Here is a 15376-nt window from a genome sequence, read left to right on the forward strand (position 1 = left end):
CTTCTTAATGCGCACGCGCGCTCTCGGGCGACGTTTCTCTCGCTCGACGCTTGTTCAGTGAGGCGGTCACGAGGTGAGCAGCAGCCAATCACGGCGCAGTATTTCCCACATCCGTCCTCTATGTATTTTGGACTTCAGCTCCCAAGATCCCTAACACTTGGCCGAAACAACTGAGGCTTCTGGGAGTTGCAGTCCAAAATCCCAGTAGAGTAAGGGAATCACCGCATTAGGGGATTTAGGCTCCTATTGCAGGCATAGGTAACTTGGGCACTCTAGGTATTTTGGGCTTGAACTTCCCTTATTCCTAACAGCCTCAGGCCCTTTCCTTTTCTTCCTCAGCCGCTTAAGCCATAGTCAGCCATAGCAGAGCACTTGATGAACCAACCTGGACACAGCCTATTATCTGAGAACACAGAAATTCTGGACCACTCTCACAACCACCATGTCAGACTACAGAGAGAAGCCATAGAAATCCACAAGCACGTGGACAATTTCAACAGAAAGGAGGAAACCATGAAAATGAACAAAATCTGGCTACCAGTATTTAAAAAAACTCTAAAATCACGACAGTAAGTAAAGAACAACACTCTGAAAACAGGGGAATTCCAGACAGGAAACAATTAGGGCCAGCTAATACCTCCCAAGAAAGGATTCTCCCAGGCAGGAAGCAGCCAGGCTTTGCCGCTGCAAGGCCATTAAATGCTAATCAAGGTGATCTATTGCAACATTCACACTTGCCCCAACCTGGACTTTCTACAGATATATAAACCCCATTTGCCTAGTTTCCAACAGACTTCACACCTCTTTGGATGCCTGCCACAGATGTGGGCAAAACATCAGGAGAGAATGCTTCTGGAACACGGTTGGCCATACAGCCCAGAAAACTCAGCAACCCAGTGATTCCGGCCATGAAACCTTCGACAATGCATTCTAATCTAAACTGTTCAGTAAGCCTAGGCAGAAACCTGTGCTCTAGGACTGTCAGAAACCTAGGCAGAAACCTGTGCTCTAGGCCTGGGTTGAATCGCTTTAGTGACATTGAGTAAAGGTTGTTCCTATTGGCAGTCCGCTACCAAGCATTGACACTTCTCTCTCAAAATCCTGCTTCATGAGCCTGGCATGATCACAGCCGGTCCAACAATGAGGCAAATTAAGCGGTCTCTTCGGGCACCAAACATACTGGGGTGCAGTCAAGATTGCTTTTTCTGTTGATTTGTTGTAAAACATGATGGTTTGGTGCTTAATTTGTAAAATCTTTTCCTTAATCCCTCCTTATTATCCAACATTTTTGCTTATCCAACGCTTTTATTTTTCAGTGATTTTTTTGGGGGGGGGGGGGGCGCCAAAATTCTGTGCGCCTACACTTGAAAAATACCTAGGGCCGGCTCTGGGCATGATAAAACTGGCAAGAAAAGACAATGTGCGATGAGGAATGAGAAACGGAAGGATGTTCTTTATAATGCTATGGGACATAACTCCACGGTAATATGACCCTTCCCCAGATGACATCATCTCCCATTTGTAATTCTTGATTTCCCACTTTTTTGTTTCTGCAAAAACAAAACTGTTCAGCAGAAAGATGACATGGGTGCAGAATGCCTTTGGATATGTAGCACAACGAGCCTTTTGTCTGGAGTAAGGCTATGAATTGAAGAAGACTGTTATGGATAAAGGCAACATATATAATGCATCATCTCACAATAGCCCTGGTTACGATAATGTTAAACACCTCCAATTTGCCAGGCAGACACACTGCGGAATGCAGAATCTGACAAGTCATCAGAGGCCACTAATGCTTACAAGAATTGATGGTTCAAGATGATTTTGCAGTGGATTTTGAACGTGGTTGCTGGAAATGACTCTTCTTCAGATTTTAGAAAATTATAAAATGAAACTGAAAAGTGAATGTAAATAACCCTAACTCAACCCACTTTTTAAAAACGGGGTGAACTCATTAATTGTCCAGTCTCTCCCAGTTCAAGGCTGCTTTAACTTTTCTTGGCTAGACTTACAGGCAGAATGCTGACAGATAACAGATATATCCCAACTTTCTTGGGCCACAAGATCCAAGGCAACTTATGCCAAATTAAAGAGCTTGTGAAAACAACTGTTGGTTATATTTCAGGAAGTTCTGTCAAATTTGTTGTATAACATGATGTTTTGGTGCTTAATTTGTAAAATCATAACCTAATTTGATGTTTAATAGGCTTCTCCTTAATCTCTCCTTGTTATCCAACATATTTGCTTATCCAACGTTCTGCCGGCCTGTTTATGTTGGATAAGTGAGACTCTACTGTGTGTGTATTTTGTCTTTGGAAGAATTCACTTAAAAAATTAAAGCAACAAAAGCAATACATTCACACTGTGATGCAATAAAAAATGCAGCAAAACAAATTTGGAAAAGTCAAAGGGCAGTGAGTGAATATTTTTGTATGGTACTGTATATATTGCAGACTTGTAGAATTGTAGTGCAGTATTGCCATTTCATTTAAAAGTGCAGAAGACTGGGCAGAATAAAACATGTTTGTAATATAAGGTAGTTTTTGGAGCAAACCACCCCTTTTTATCATGGAAGCTTCTATATATGTAGGAGTCCCTTAAGTATTTAGAAGTGGCCCAGAGATGCTTGAGCATTGCAGAAGATGAGTCATCTAATGCTGTGCTGATGCATATCCTTACTACTTGGTCTGCAAAATGACCTTCAGTGATGATAATAATTCTCTGTTTTGGTTGCACATGTAGGCTCAAGCATTGGACAGAGAAAAAGGCTTACCCTTCTTGTATCCAGTATCCTTTAGAACGATTGCAAGAAAAGATGTGTGAAGAGAAATCTATTTCCAGTTGTAGCAGTCTAATGAGTCCTCTGAAGCCTATGGAAATCCTTGCCCATACCAGTAAGAAGTAAAAGTTATTTTCTATAAGATGTCCTGCCTGTAAAATTGCTTTATTCTGAATGACATGATAGATCTCTTCAGTTCCATCTGTGTTGACTGACAGCAGCTCTACATATTTCAGTCAGCTTTCCTGTCAGTGCTTGCCAGAGACTGAATGTAGGTCTTTTGGTAGCAAGATGCCTGTCCTATAACTGCTACAGCGCTTTTTCTCCAGGGGCAGTGGTTGTCTGGAAAGTCTGATGTCAAGTTGTAACCAACTTGTGAAACTACAGTTTTTTTTAAACTTTGGCAGCAAGGGGCTTCTATTAAAAGATGCTGTGCTAAGATGCTTTCAGTTATAAAAAAAGAGGTCCTAATGATCAGTTCTCCATCAACATTTTACCTGCAAACAGACAGACCGGATGGTCATTGTTGGGCCATGTCTCCCATTTGCACAGTTTCGCAACTTGGAATAATTCTGATTGCAAAAGATTGTAGAATGCCTTTATATTTACATATATTTAAGTGTGAAAATGTGTCAAGTCCCAGCTTGTTATATCTAGTAACATGTTAAGCAAGCAGGCACATGCAACCACCCTATTACTTGGACTGAATAAAATAAGTAGGTCAGCTTCTGCCATTAAATGCAAGCAATAATGATTACCCCAGTATGAACTAGAATCCCCAGAGCTTTGTGTCTTCCAATTTTTTTTCTGAATGCATTTTGTTTGGACTATGGATAAACTTATTTTTGTGGGTTGATGTAGCAGGTGTTTTTCTTAACTTTTTCTGTGTGGAAGAAATCCCAAGTCAGAGGAAATGAGCCCTCTTTTATTTAAATTTCCTGAGATTAGAGGAAGAACACTTGCCAAACAATGCCTCTTCACTTCAAAACCTCTCCTCATAAATTATGTTGGGAGATCTTATTAAAAGTCTGTAAAAATTTCCTATTAAAAATAGTTGATTGCAGCCCAGATCATTGCAGCTTTTGTGTTTCACTGAAATACCACAGCTGTCTCGAAGAAATATATTGAGAGACAAAAGGTTTTGTTTCCTTAGTAATAAATTATTTTTGTGATATCCAGAGTAAGATAAAACTTTCACTTATGTTTGACTGAAAGATTCTAGTGATAGCTTTAAATAATCTATTAAAAGAATATGAGAATGTAGATGTAGATAGCAAATTGAAATCAGACTTCCTTTATGTTTAACAAAGCAATTACTTTTGAAGCCTGTGAAGATTATAAGGATGGATAAATGGAACAGCTTACAAAAACATACAACTCTATACAACTTTACTTCATATAACTTAAAAGTTGATATTTTCAATGATCGTTTAAACTATATGAAATAAGACATTCAACAAAGCCACATCCTATACGTTACCACTTCCGTGCAGGAAATTGCACGTATCCTTTCTGTGTGACAGAATGTGATAGTGCTAATGAAGAATAAATTGATGAATGCATCTGGAATTTCATGAGTATTGCAATAAAATAGACATAGAACCTTTATGTATATTCAGTTAAATCAGTATTTTCCTTCTGAAATGTCCGTATGTATTTTAAAAATAGAGTATAAGAATCCAGGAGAGCCTGCATGGTATAGTGGTTGGACTAGGACACTTGGGTTTGAATCCCTGCTCAGCCATGGAAACCCCTTGGGTGACCTGAGCAAGTAATATTCTCTCAGCCTCAGAGGAACGAAAGGACAAACCACCCTCTGAAGAAATTTTCCTGAGACATCCCCATGATAAGTTTGCCTTAGGGTTGCCATAAGTAAAAAATGACGTGAAATCACACAACAACAATAATCACTTTGTTTTTGTATGTTTCCAATAAGAATGCATCCCGGCCAATAGCAATCTTTTTTTAATATTGTGTTGTACTGTAGACTGCAATACCATAGACTGTTACCTAAAAGTAAGTTCCATTAAAGTGAAAGGAGTTAATGTTCGAGTAGTTGTATATAGGATTGAACTGAGGTTGTGACCTACTAAGAAGTTGTTCAATCAGATCTTGCATGGTTGCGAACTTATTAGTGGTCTCAGCAAGTGACTATGGCAGCTTCTTGACTTTTATCAATGGGAATAACCATTTTGCTGGGATTACTGAAATAATGGTTTGGGTACAGACTTATGAAGTGCCCTATGGAAGGCAATTTTGCTGGTTTCATCTTCCAGATCCCCCTCCCCCCCAATTCTCTATTCTGGACATCTGGGCAATTGTTGAACAAATGAGAGGTGAAACGAGAATAGAAAAAATCTGTTCTTTCCATAAGTGGCAGCTTTTGTCAGGTCTTCAGCCACTCCATTTTTTTGAGGAGGTCCTCCCACTCACAGAGGGCTTCTCTGGATCCAAGCAAATACATAGAGAAATTATTTGTGTGAATGCCTAACCATATAGCCTAGTAATGGCTTTGACATTAGAATGGAGCCTGCTACACATAACCCTTTCTCATTATTCATATCTATTCAAACACATATGCAACATAAGGACAGCATTTGTCAAATAACTTGTGATATTTGGGACCTAACTTTATAGTATTGACGTTGAAAGACAACTTGTACGCTATGAGTAAAGTAGTATTAAATAAAATAGTATTAAATGTGGCACATGTTTTTTGTTTATTTGTTTTTAAGGAACCTGCATAGGTTGGTCAGGAGCTTAGGAATTCCAAGACCACAGAATTTTGGCTTAATCCCAGCCATCCAAGGTAGGAATTACTATTATGCTGACAATATCCATTCAGCCTGGGCAGAGCCGGCCCTAGGTATTTTTCAAGTGTAGGCGAACAGAATTTTGGCGCCCTCCCCAAAAAACAATCACTGAAAAATAAAAGCGTTGGATAAGCAAAAATGTTGGATAATAAGGAGGGATTAAGGAAAAGCCTATTAAACATCAAATTACATTAAGATTTTACAAATTAAGCACCAAAACATCATGTTTTACAACAAATCAACAGAAAAAGCAGTTTTGACTGCGCCCCCGTATGTTTGGCGCCCGAAGCGACCGCTTAATTCGCCTCATTGTTGGACCGGCTCTGAGCCTGGGTCAGGAAACTAGACCCAGGGTGCATCTATACTGTAGAATTAAAGCAGTTTCACACCACTTTAACTGCCTTAGCTCAATGCTATGTAATTATGGGAATTGTAGTTTCGTGGAGCACCAGAATTCTTTGGCAGGAAAGGCTAAAGACCTTGTAAAACTACAACTCCTGTGGAAAAGTTACAACTCCCAGGACAAAGATCAAAAGCTTATAGCAAAGATCTGAGGAACTAGGCAAGAGGCGAAGACAATTTTATCCTCATAACCCTTAGCAATTACAGTGCTTCCAGCTGATAAGTTAGAGGGATGATATCTCAAAACTCTCCAGCGAATTGGAAGTTTCCCATACATATGAGAATGAATTTTTATAGGCCTGTCTGTAGCCTTGACCAAACCAAAACAAGTCATTGCAGGTGCAAGCAATAATTAGGTCTGAATCCTCAGGCTGTCACGGACTGCCAGAAATACTCAGAAAATCAATTTTTGTGACAAACATAACAATCTAACATGAAAATCAAGCAGAAAACAGCCAATAAGATTTTTGTTCTTCTGTATTTATCCAAGATGCAGTCTTGTCACATTTTTTTCTTTCTCACTCTATGTTCTATTTAATTTGCTGTATACAATTATTATTTAAAGCATTTTATTATGCATATAATACTTTTTTTCTTTTTTCTTAAAATTTGAATTGTTGAATATACATATTAGAGGTTTGTGTGCAGTGGAATATTTGATAGCAGAAGCATTTGCTGCTAACCTGAACTAAAAGTAAGCAAAAAATATTTTCATCAGCAAATGTTTTGCTTGAAAAACAGCTCGCTGTATCAAGAAGGTTTAATTCCTACACTGTGGTATGCCAAAAATGAGACTTCTTTGCTTGTGCCAAAGCATTAAAAAACAAAGAGCACAGAAAATGTTTCCTTAGCCTTATTTAACTACCTTCTACTCTGAAAACATTTCTAAGGTGGAGTGGCTTCCTTGGATCTGGCTCAAGCTGTCCACATAAGCTAGTGTTATTTATTAGTGATAAGGTGCCAGAAATATGCCTGGCCACTCACAAATAAAGGACCTTTAACAAAAAAAAAAAAGGTTGCACACCAAGAAGCAAGGTGAAAGATATGTCCGCATCCAAGTAGATGCTCTTACCAGAGTTCCAGTAAGTAACAAATTAAACAATGAACAGAATATGGTATGGTAAAGTTAGAAGGAAGGGAGGTTTCCAATGGAATGAAGAGTCAAAATTGAGGGGAACAGCAAAAAAGGAAGAAGGCCAGCTACATAGTGAGCCAGTTATATATTGAAAAGGAAATGAGATTGCAATTTTTTTTAAAAAAAATGGCATAGCAAGTAATAAAAGAAATGTTAATAGATTTTGTATCATGTCACGAACGACTTGAGAAACTGCAAGTCACTTCTGGTGTGAGAGAATTGGCCATCTGCAAGGACGTTGCACAAGGAACACCCGAATGTTTGATGCGTTACCCTCCTTGTGGGAGGCTTCTCTCATGTCCCTGCACAGAGCTGGAGCTGGTAGAGGGAGCTCATCCACGCTCTCACTGGCAACCTTCAGGTCAGCAATCCAACCTTCAAGACATCAGTCCTGCCAGCACCTGGGTTTAACCCACCGGGGGGAAGGGGCTCCTTATGGGAATAGATGTAGGTCAATAAAGAAACTTAAAGGTATAGTTACAACTAGAATGTAAAGTGGAGTGAGAAACCAGCTAACAGAACTGAATTGTCTTTTGCTTGCCTTTTTCTTCAGTAGGATGTGGAGTACATCCCCCAAACCCCTTCCAAGGTAATTTCTTCTGGCAGCCCATTCTGAAGAGAAATAAAGGAGTCATGAAAAAATTTCTTAAAAAAAGAACAGTGTTATCCATTAGACATTCTTACAAGCAGCTGAAATGGCAGATCATACCTCCATGTTGTAGATACAAAGCTGAGCCAGAGAATAGTTACTGATATCTGCATGGGCTTATCAAAGGAAAAATACATAAATTAAGCAATCAATGTAAATAACACTACTTTTATAGATCAACCAAACTACACTAGACTGTATTGTCAAAGGCTTTCATGGCCGGAATCACTGGGTTGTGGTGAGTTTTTCGGGCTGTATGGCCATGTTCCAGAAGCATTCTCTCCTGACGTTTCACTCACAACTATGGCAGGCATCCTCAGAGGTTGTGAGGTCTGTTGGAAACCAGGCAAGGAGATTTATATATCTGTGGACTCTCAGTTAACTGGGATTCAGATAATCAGATCTCAAGCAATTGGCAAAAAATTGAAGAAGAAAATACTTTAGATTAAAATTAAAGTCAAATCCAATTTTAGAAGAAATGTTAAATTAAGTTTGTCTTTATCTTTAGATTATAAAATAGCTGTGTGGAACTGGATGTACATCTGAGAGTTCTTCTATCCAGTAGCATATGGAAGAATTTGAGAAATTGCAAGCAACGATGCATATGTTCCTGAAAACAATGTACAAGTATGTATTACGTTAGAGGACAGTGCATGCCAAAGAAAAGAATATGAGGAGCTATTGAACAAATGTGTATGAAAATCCTCAAACCGACATGGAATGAGTTTCTGGGAGATCCAGAAATTTAGGACTAGAAAAAATGATTAGAGAAAAATCAAAATTATAATACAATAATATATCTATCCCTATTTAATTTATCCCAAGTAGAGGATAGAGACTCTCTCCATAAGACAAATGTTTGAGGTGTTGGCTCACACCTACTGTGTGATCAAGGTGACTGTCATTTGTTCCTTTTCTATATTTTAAAAAACTAAAAATGTCAGCGTCTTTCAGTCGTAAGATACCAAACTGCTATTTCATCTTCAGACTATAGAAAATACTTTTTGCACAATCCTTTTAAGGTAAGCAGATTAACCCTAACAATGAATATCCACTTAAAAGTAACATACTAAATGTTCCCAGGTGAATTCAATAAGAGTTAAAAGTACTTCATTCTGTTAACATGGTGTTCTTTGTATATTCTTAATGAGTGATTCTGTAAGAAGACTGAGACCTATCATGCCTATCATGCTTATCATTCATTAAAAAACAGTTTCCCAAATCAAAACCTGCTAAAAATGACACCAATCCAAGGACAATAACTCTCTATATTACCATTTTTGTCACAAACTGCTCAGTTTAAATATTGTTTTTAGTTAGAATTAAAGCTCTGCATAACATATTCTACCTCCAGCAAACTTTAGTTCTTAAAGATAAATAAATCACTTAAACAGGGTCAAAAGAAAGAAAGGCCAAGCTGGGTTCAGAGTTTGCAGGTCTCTGCATTTATCAGGTAGAAATATGCTAGGTTTCACTATTTCATAAAATATCCTTTTATGAAAAAAGCATTAATCTTTGCACGTCCTTTTGAAGCCCATAATTTTTCAAATGAAAGAAATGAATGATGACACTGGATCAAGAAATTGTTTGAGGGTGTGTTTTTTCTTTTCGTTTCAGGACCACCGGGACTTTCACATACGTTTTCAATTTCTGTTAAGGATGTGATTATCTTGTGGGCATGTTTTACTCCTACTGCCTATACTGGAGATCAGTCAGTATAGTGTACCCTTCAGCTTGGAAAGATCAAGATAAGTTCAGCTGTTCACTGAAGCTGGTAGGTTAACTACTGCTCAACTCATGACTGTCTACTTAGCTTTAGAACTTCAGATTGAGCAGAATCTCCATTGTCCAAATCCTCTGAAAGTTGGCTTAATGCAACTCCTTTGTTTTGCTGGGCTAAAGTGCAAACAATAACATATTCTTATTAAAATATTTTGAATGTTTGCTTATATTTCCGTGGATAGAGAAGTATTCTATGGCTTGGGTCCAGATTATCTGAAAGATCTGCCTCTATACACGAGTCTGCCTGAGTTTTAAGCAGGCTCATGTATAGATAGGGTGGAATTGACGGGAAAGTTTTTTCCAATCCTATCCTCATCACAATAGAATAACCAGGAAGAAACGATAACTTGTTTATTTAGTGCTATGTTTACTTTGATTTACATCAAAGTGATGTTTCCATATTCCTGAAAGAGTTGTTTTTGAAAGAAACAAATAAATAAAAAGTATGTTAACCTCAGCATCTCTTAAATTCACTCCTAATTTTGTTGAATCCGGATGGGTTGAAAAGGCCTAATCTGTTTAGGAAATCAATACTACGTTATTTTTCAATCCTACAGCAGCTCAACACAACACAGATATTTACCAACAGAGTTGTGCTACACAAACACTATACAATTTCCATACTGAATACTACTAAAGTGCAACATATAAGAAGCAGTGAGTATGCATAGCCATCACCTCATTGCAAAATGCGTAATGGCAGTGTATGAATTGACATATGATTCTAAGTACATTATTGTGCCTTTGCAATAGTCTGCATGAAGAACTCTGATCCCACCACTATCAGATGTATATAACTATTTTTTATTGACCAGAAAGGTCACCCTGCTTGCATAGCACATCTTACATGAGAATTCTGGCAGTTGAGTTAAATCCAGTAATTAAAATGCAATCATTGATTCAATTGGACTTGTTAAATCAACACTTTCAATTCAATGAGTCCAGTGTAATTGTTTTAACAGTTAGATTTATGCTGTTGTCTGGTCAAAATCACTTAAAATATGCAGTTCCTAGACTATATATTCCCATTATTTTACTTTTTAATTTTTTTGATACCATTTGTAAAAACAACATCAAAACAAATGTAAAAGTCATATGGCCATAAAAAACAAGCCCACCTATTGTGTTCCCATGACTGAGTTTACAAATACTATACTTACTTTGTGATCAGGACATGAAGGTAGTGCTCACTACTCCAGACTGTGTGCATAGGTTTCCAAAACATTTATGTTAAATATTCATTTTTTTCTGCATATAAGTGTAATTAAAAAACCATTCTTCAAAAAACCTTTTGCTTGGTATCTTAGAAGTCAGAACCAACAAGAGGCATTTATAGAGTTTATTTATTTATTTATTTATTTCGTGTCAAAAGCATTGCTTTATAAAATACTTTATAGAGTATTTTGTAGTGTCAGGACTGTCTGGTGAAAGCAGGTGACATTTCCATATTGTGATAGATGGGGGTGGTGAGGAGGATGTAAAACAGCTCTTTAAAAATTCTTTTAGGCCAAGTTAATGCTTTTTACAGTTGCAGCAGTACTGCAGGTCATGAAGAGCAAAGTCTCAAGACAGAAGAAGAATTTAGTTTTGATGCATTTGTACCTCAGTACGAAGAAGCAGAATAAGGTTAAAGATAGGGATCAGAGCTCTGGAACCTGGACATAACACTAGAAGGATTTTAAAATCACTGACTACTCAAGAGATTTCCTCTACATGAGCTACCATCATAGTTCATATGTTAGACTTTGAAATGTATTGTCTGTGGCAAGTCAATAGTTAAAAGGAGATGTATATGATGTTGCTCCAATAAAGTTGAAAAGCATGGTATTGTGCTTTTTGGTATAGGAGCAAGAAACCACATTGCCACAGGAAAGTCATTTTCATCCTGCTTAGCTAATGTTGCACAAAACATCTCCAGTAGCTGAGAGCCAAAAAAGGGCATCCAGGATATTTGTCCAGAGTTTATACTTTTGATTTCAGATAATAATAGAGTTCAGGAAATATAACAATGTCTATTTTGGTCTTAATATTTTCACCCTTTCCATTACCCATAAGATTCAAGGCAGTTTACAAAGTTAAAAAAGGCACAGATAAAATTACACATTATTATCCATGTAACAAAAGTTAAAATACAGTACAATCAAACTTTTAAATGAATTAAAAACAATTTAATAACCTATATTTAACAACAACAACAAATACAGACAACATAACACCTTATTGAAAGCCCTTTTCAATAGTTACTTTGAAGATCTGTTGAAACAAAAACAGCCTTAGACCCACCTTCCCAAGAATCCTGTCCCCTCAGATATTATAAAAAAAAAAGTAGCCCTTGTCACTGGGCAGGCAGGGACTGGATTTCTTTTAACTATTGTTTCCCAAGCTGAAGCTGCTTGCATTATAACTTCAGACAGCCTCCTAGTTTTCTGCCATTGTCACTGTAGTTGCAGTCTACTTGTTTCATTACTACTCCTTCCTTCGAATATTAAGGGGTTGCTTTGGCTCTGTAGTTCAGAGAAAGCTGTCATTACTTTTCCTTCAGTTCATTTGAAATATCAATTTTCATGATACCGGCTGAGCATACTTTGTTCAAAATGCTGGATTTTGAATTTTGAAATACCTGTATTTCCATATATATATGCTTAATGAGGAGGGAGCCCCGGTGGCGAAGTGCGTTAAAGCACTGAGCTGGAGACCGAAAGGTGCCAGGTTCAAACCCCAGGAGCAGTGTGAGCGGCCGCTGTTAGCTCCAGCTCCTGCCAACCTAGCAGTTTGAAAACATGCCAATGTGAGTAGATCAATAGTTACCGCTCCGGCGGGAAGGTAACAGCGCTCCATGCAGTCATGCTGGCCACATGACCTTGGAGGTGTCTACGGACAACGCCGGCTCTTCGGCTTAAAAATGGAGATGAGCACCAACCCCCAGAGTCAGACATGACTGGACTTAACGTCAGGGGAAACCTTTACCTTTATGCTTAATGAGATATTGTGTAGATAGGACCCAAGTCTAAACATTAAATTCATTTATGTTTCATTGAGAGGACCTCAAGGTAATTGTATCCACTATATTTGTAATAATTTTGTACATAAAACAAGTTTAAATACATTGAACTATCAGAAAGCAAAGACGTCGCTATCTCAGCCACCCAAATGGACATTTTGGATTTTGAAGGATTTCAGACTTCTGGAAAAGAAATGCTCAACCTGTGGTGTCTTTGGCCCATCTTTTTTTTTTTTAATCACTCTGCATCCTTAAAATTGAGAACAGCTGATGTGAAAATACAATTTTAAACTTTTTAGAATTTTCTGTTGACGCTGTATTTCCTCATTCAAAGTGTAACAGCTTTGGGAACAAGAGATCAGCAGCAACATTGTTGAGAATCAAAGCAAATACAATGCACCAGAATTTAATATGGAAGTGCAAGCCTTGCTGCGTGATAGCAATATACAATGTCCTTGTAGTGTTAAGTAGCTGCAAAGACTAGGACAGTAATTTAAGCAGCCTGCTTGTCCATGAGCATACTATGAAATATATGCTGTGACACCACCAAAGTCTCTGGAAAACCTTACATACAGAAATAGACATAAACAGTTTTCTAATGGTGCTATATGTTACAAACTAAACATCTTCACAAAACAAAAGTCTGTCTTGTCTGTGTAGACTGAAAGGCATATAAAACTTAATTTTTTGCTAGCAGTGGCCTTGCCTTAAATGTTTCCTGTGTGAAAAGATCTAAGAATTCCTCGACGTTTTCTTACAGCTGTCAGCTCTGAACTATTTCAAATCTTAGTAAAATGTACATGTTTGTACATATTTTTCATATTTTTAGAATTCTATTTCTGCAAAATTCCTACTCCAGCAAATTACAACAGTTCATCCAGCAAACCCAAACGCAGGTTTGTGCGTAGAGCACGTGGCAGACCACCAGATAATAATCATAAATAATAAAATCACTCAGAAGACCTTTTTTAGTAATGCACAGTTGCGCAGGCTGCAGAATAGGCAAATGTCTCTTGTGCTGGCATAACCCACTTCAGTCTGTAAATGTCAGAAATCAGCAGGTAAAAGGATTTGCTGGCACAATTGCTTTGTAAACCAAGATTGACCAGAAGAAACTGAGGTAAGATGGGAGTAAGGAGCCCGTTTCTCCACAATTCTCCTTATCCAAATCTTTCTCAATCTAGGGACAAGGCCACTTTGCCAAAACAAGGTTAGAAAAGGGCTGGGTTAGTCCTGAATAATTTCAAAAATTCCTAGGCTAGACTCTTGGCTTAGTATTAGCTCAGTAGGACTATCTTTGTGAATTAGAACTGTGTACTCAATTACCAAAAGGAGGCTAATTTGTAGCTTTGCAAGATGTCAAGTAGAACTCCTTATTGAAGATGTTTTAAACAGATGGATGACATCATGCTATAGTCCTAAATCTGACACTTAAAAAAAAAAAACTTGTCAAGCCGAACCAAATTAGTATTCGGTCTCATATCTGCCGTGTTGTCTCTAGTGGCTAATACCACCGGAGTCAGAGAATAATAACTTATGGAATACATTGGCTATCTCAACCTTGCAATTTTATGTTCGTTTTACTGGGCCATGTCATTTGGGGATTTATGTTCTTTCTAAATAATGTACCTTCTTGGCTAAAGCGATACGTGTTCTTAATGTTCATGTCATAGATGTAATCCTTCCTGCACTGTTAAAACTGTGAATTCACAGATTAATTATGTGTTGTGTAAAGGCAGTGTTCCTTTTCAAAGAGGCTATTATATATTGTCTGATATTATACCAGAACATTTGCAGTATTTCCCAGTGTCACCATCATCATCAACTTCTTCACCATCACTATCTGCTTCTGTTAATCATTTATCAACAGTATTGTGTTCAGCATCTTTCCTCCACCCGGTCATTCAGTATCAATTGCACTTGTGATCAAACTAATTCTGTATGATATCACAGGAAGATATTGGTTAAGAATCGTATAGTGGTTGTCATGGTTCTATTACTATTGCTTCAATAGTATTTATATTTTACTTATCAGTTTTGTTTTGTGCTATGTAAGGCAGGTTTCTTTTAATTACTGCTGCTCCTCTACACATAAATAAGTTCTCCTGTTTGTATAGCAGCACTTGTATAAGATCGTGCTCTCTTTAAAAGTTACTATTTTATCTATATTACAAGTTTAACAGTGGCGCCATTCCTTTGTGGAGGGCAAGTCTCTGATCACAGCATGGTCTTTGACTTACCTCATGCAATGAATCTGGCCATTTCTGTGGCACCATTCCCTGCTCTCCCCTCTCTGGAACTTTTTTCTTTTACCCAAAGTACCTTAAAAATACAGAGGGGGAAGCATTATAGCGGACGGCAGAATTACACTACTTACCTGGAAGTGTGGCTTTGCACAGTAGCGGCTATGCAAACGGAGTTGGCATAATCCCAATGATTCAACAATAGCGCATCTTGCGGCAACACCACAGGATAGTGGCTTGTATGTGATAATGTCCTCTGTTACAACGCATATGGATTACTCTATGCATTCCATGTGGGCACACAGGGAGGGCTTTCTCATCGGCTGCTCCAAGGCGCTAGAACTTCCTTCCTAGAAAATTATCCTGGGACCCTCCAAACTATCTTTCAGGTGATGTGTTTTTTGTTTTAGCAGTCCTTTGTTCAAAGCAAAAGGACCTTTAATGTGTTAGCATGTTTATATGTGTCGTTCCTTTTCATGGCTTGTCTTTTACTGCTTTTTGTGCTTTAATTCTAACTTTTGCATAATGTTTTACCTGTATCTGTTTTAACATTTACAGTTACCTTGACTAAT

The 15376-nt window shown here is 37.8% G+C and overlaps 1 long non-coding RNA gene across 2 annotated transcripts; it reads left to right on the forward strand.

Annotated features, from left to right (window-relative positions):
- Positions 1 to 53: 53 nt before the first annotated feature.
- On the forward strand, positions 54 to 10017 carry LOC103278241 (uncharacterized). 2 transcript variants are annotated; one of them, XR_010001967.1, is made up of 4 exons: positions 54 to 2894; positions 5515 to 7076; positions 8287 to 8405; positions 9396 to 10017. It is a non-coding gene; the product is annotated as an uncharacterized LOC103278241 (long non-coding RNA). The 2 variants fall into 2 exon arrangements; XR_010001966.1 differs by having other exon boundaries at positions 5515 to 5588.
- The last annotated feature ends 5359 nt before the right edge of the window (positions 10018 to 15376 follow it).

The sequence above is a fragment of the Anolis carolinensis genome, chromosome 1 (genome assembly GCF_035594765.1).
Source record: "Anolis carolinensis isolate JA03-04 chromosome 1, rAnoCar3.1.pri, whole genome shotgun sequence".
Taxonomy (NCBI): Eukaryota; Metazoa; Chordata; class Lepidosauria; order Squamata; family Dactyloidae; genus Anolis; species Anolis carolinensis.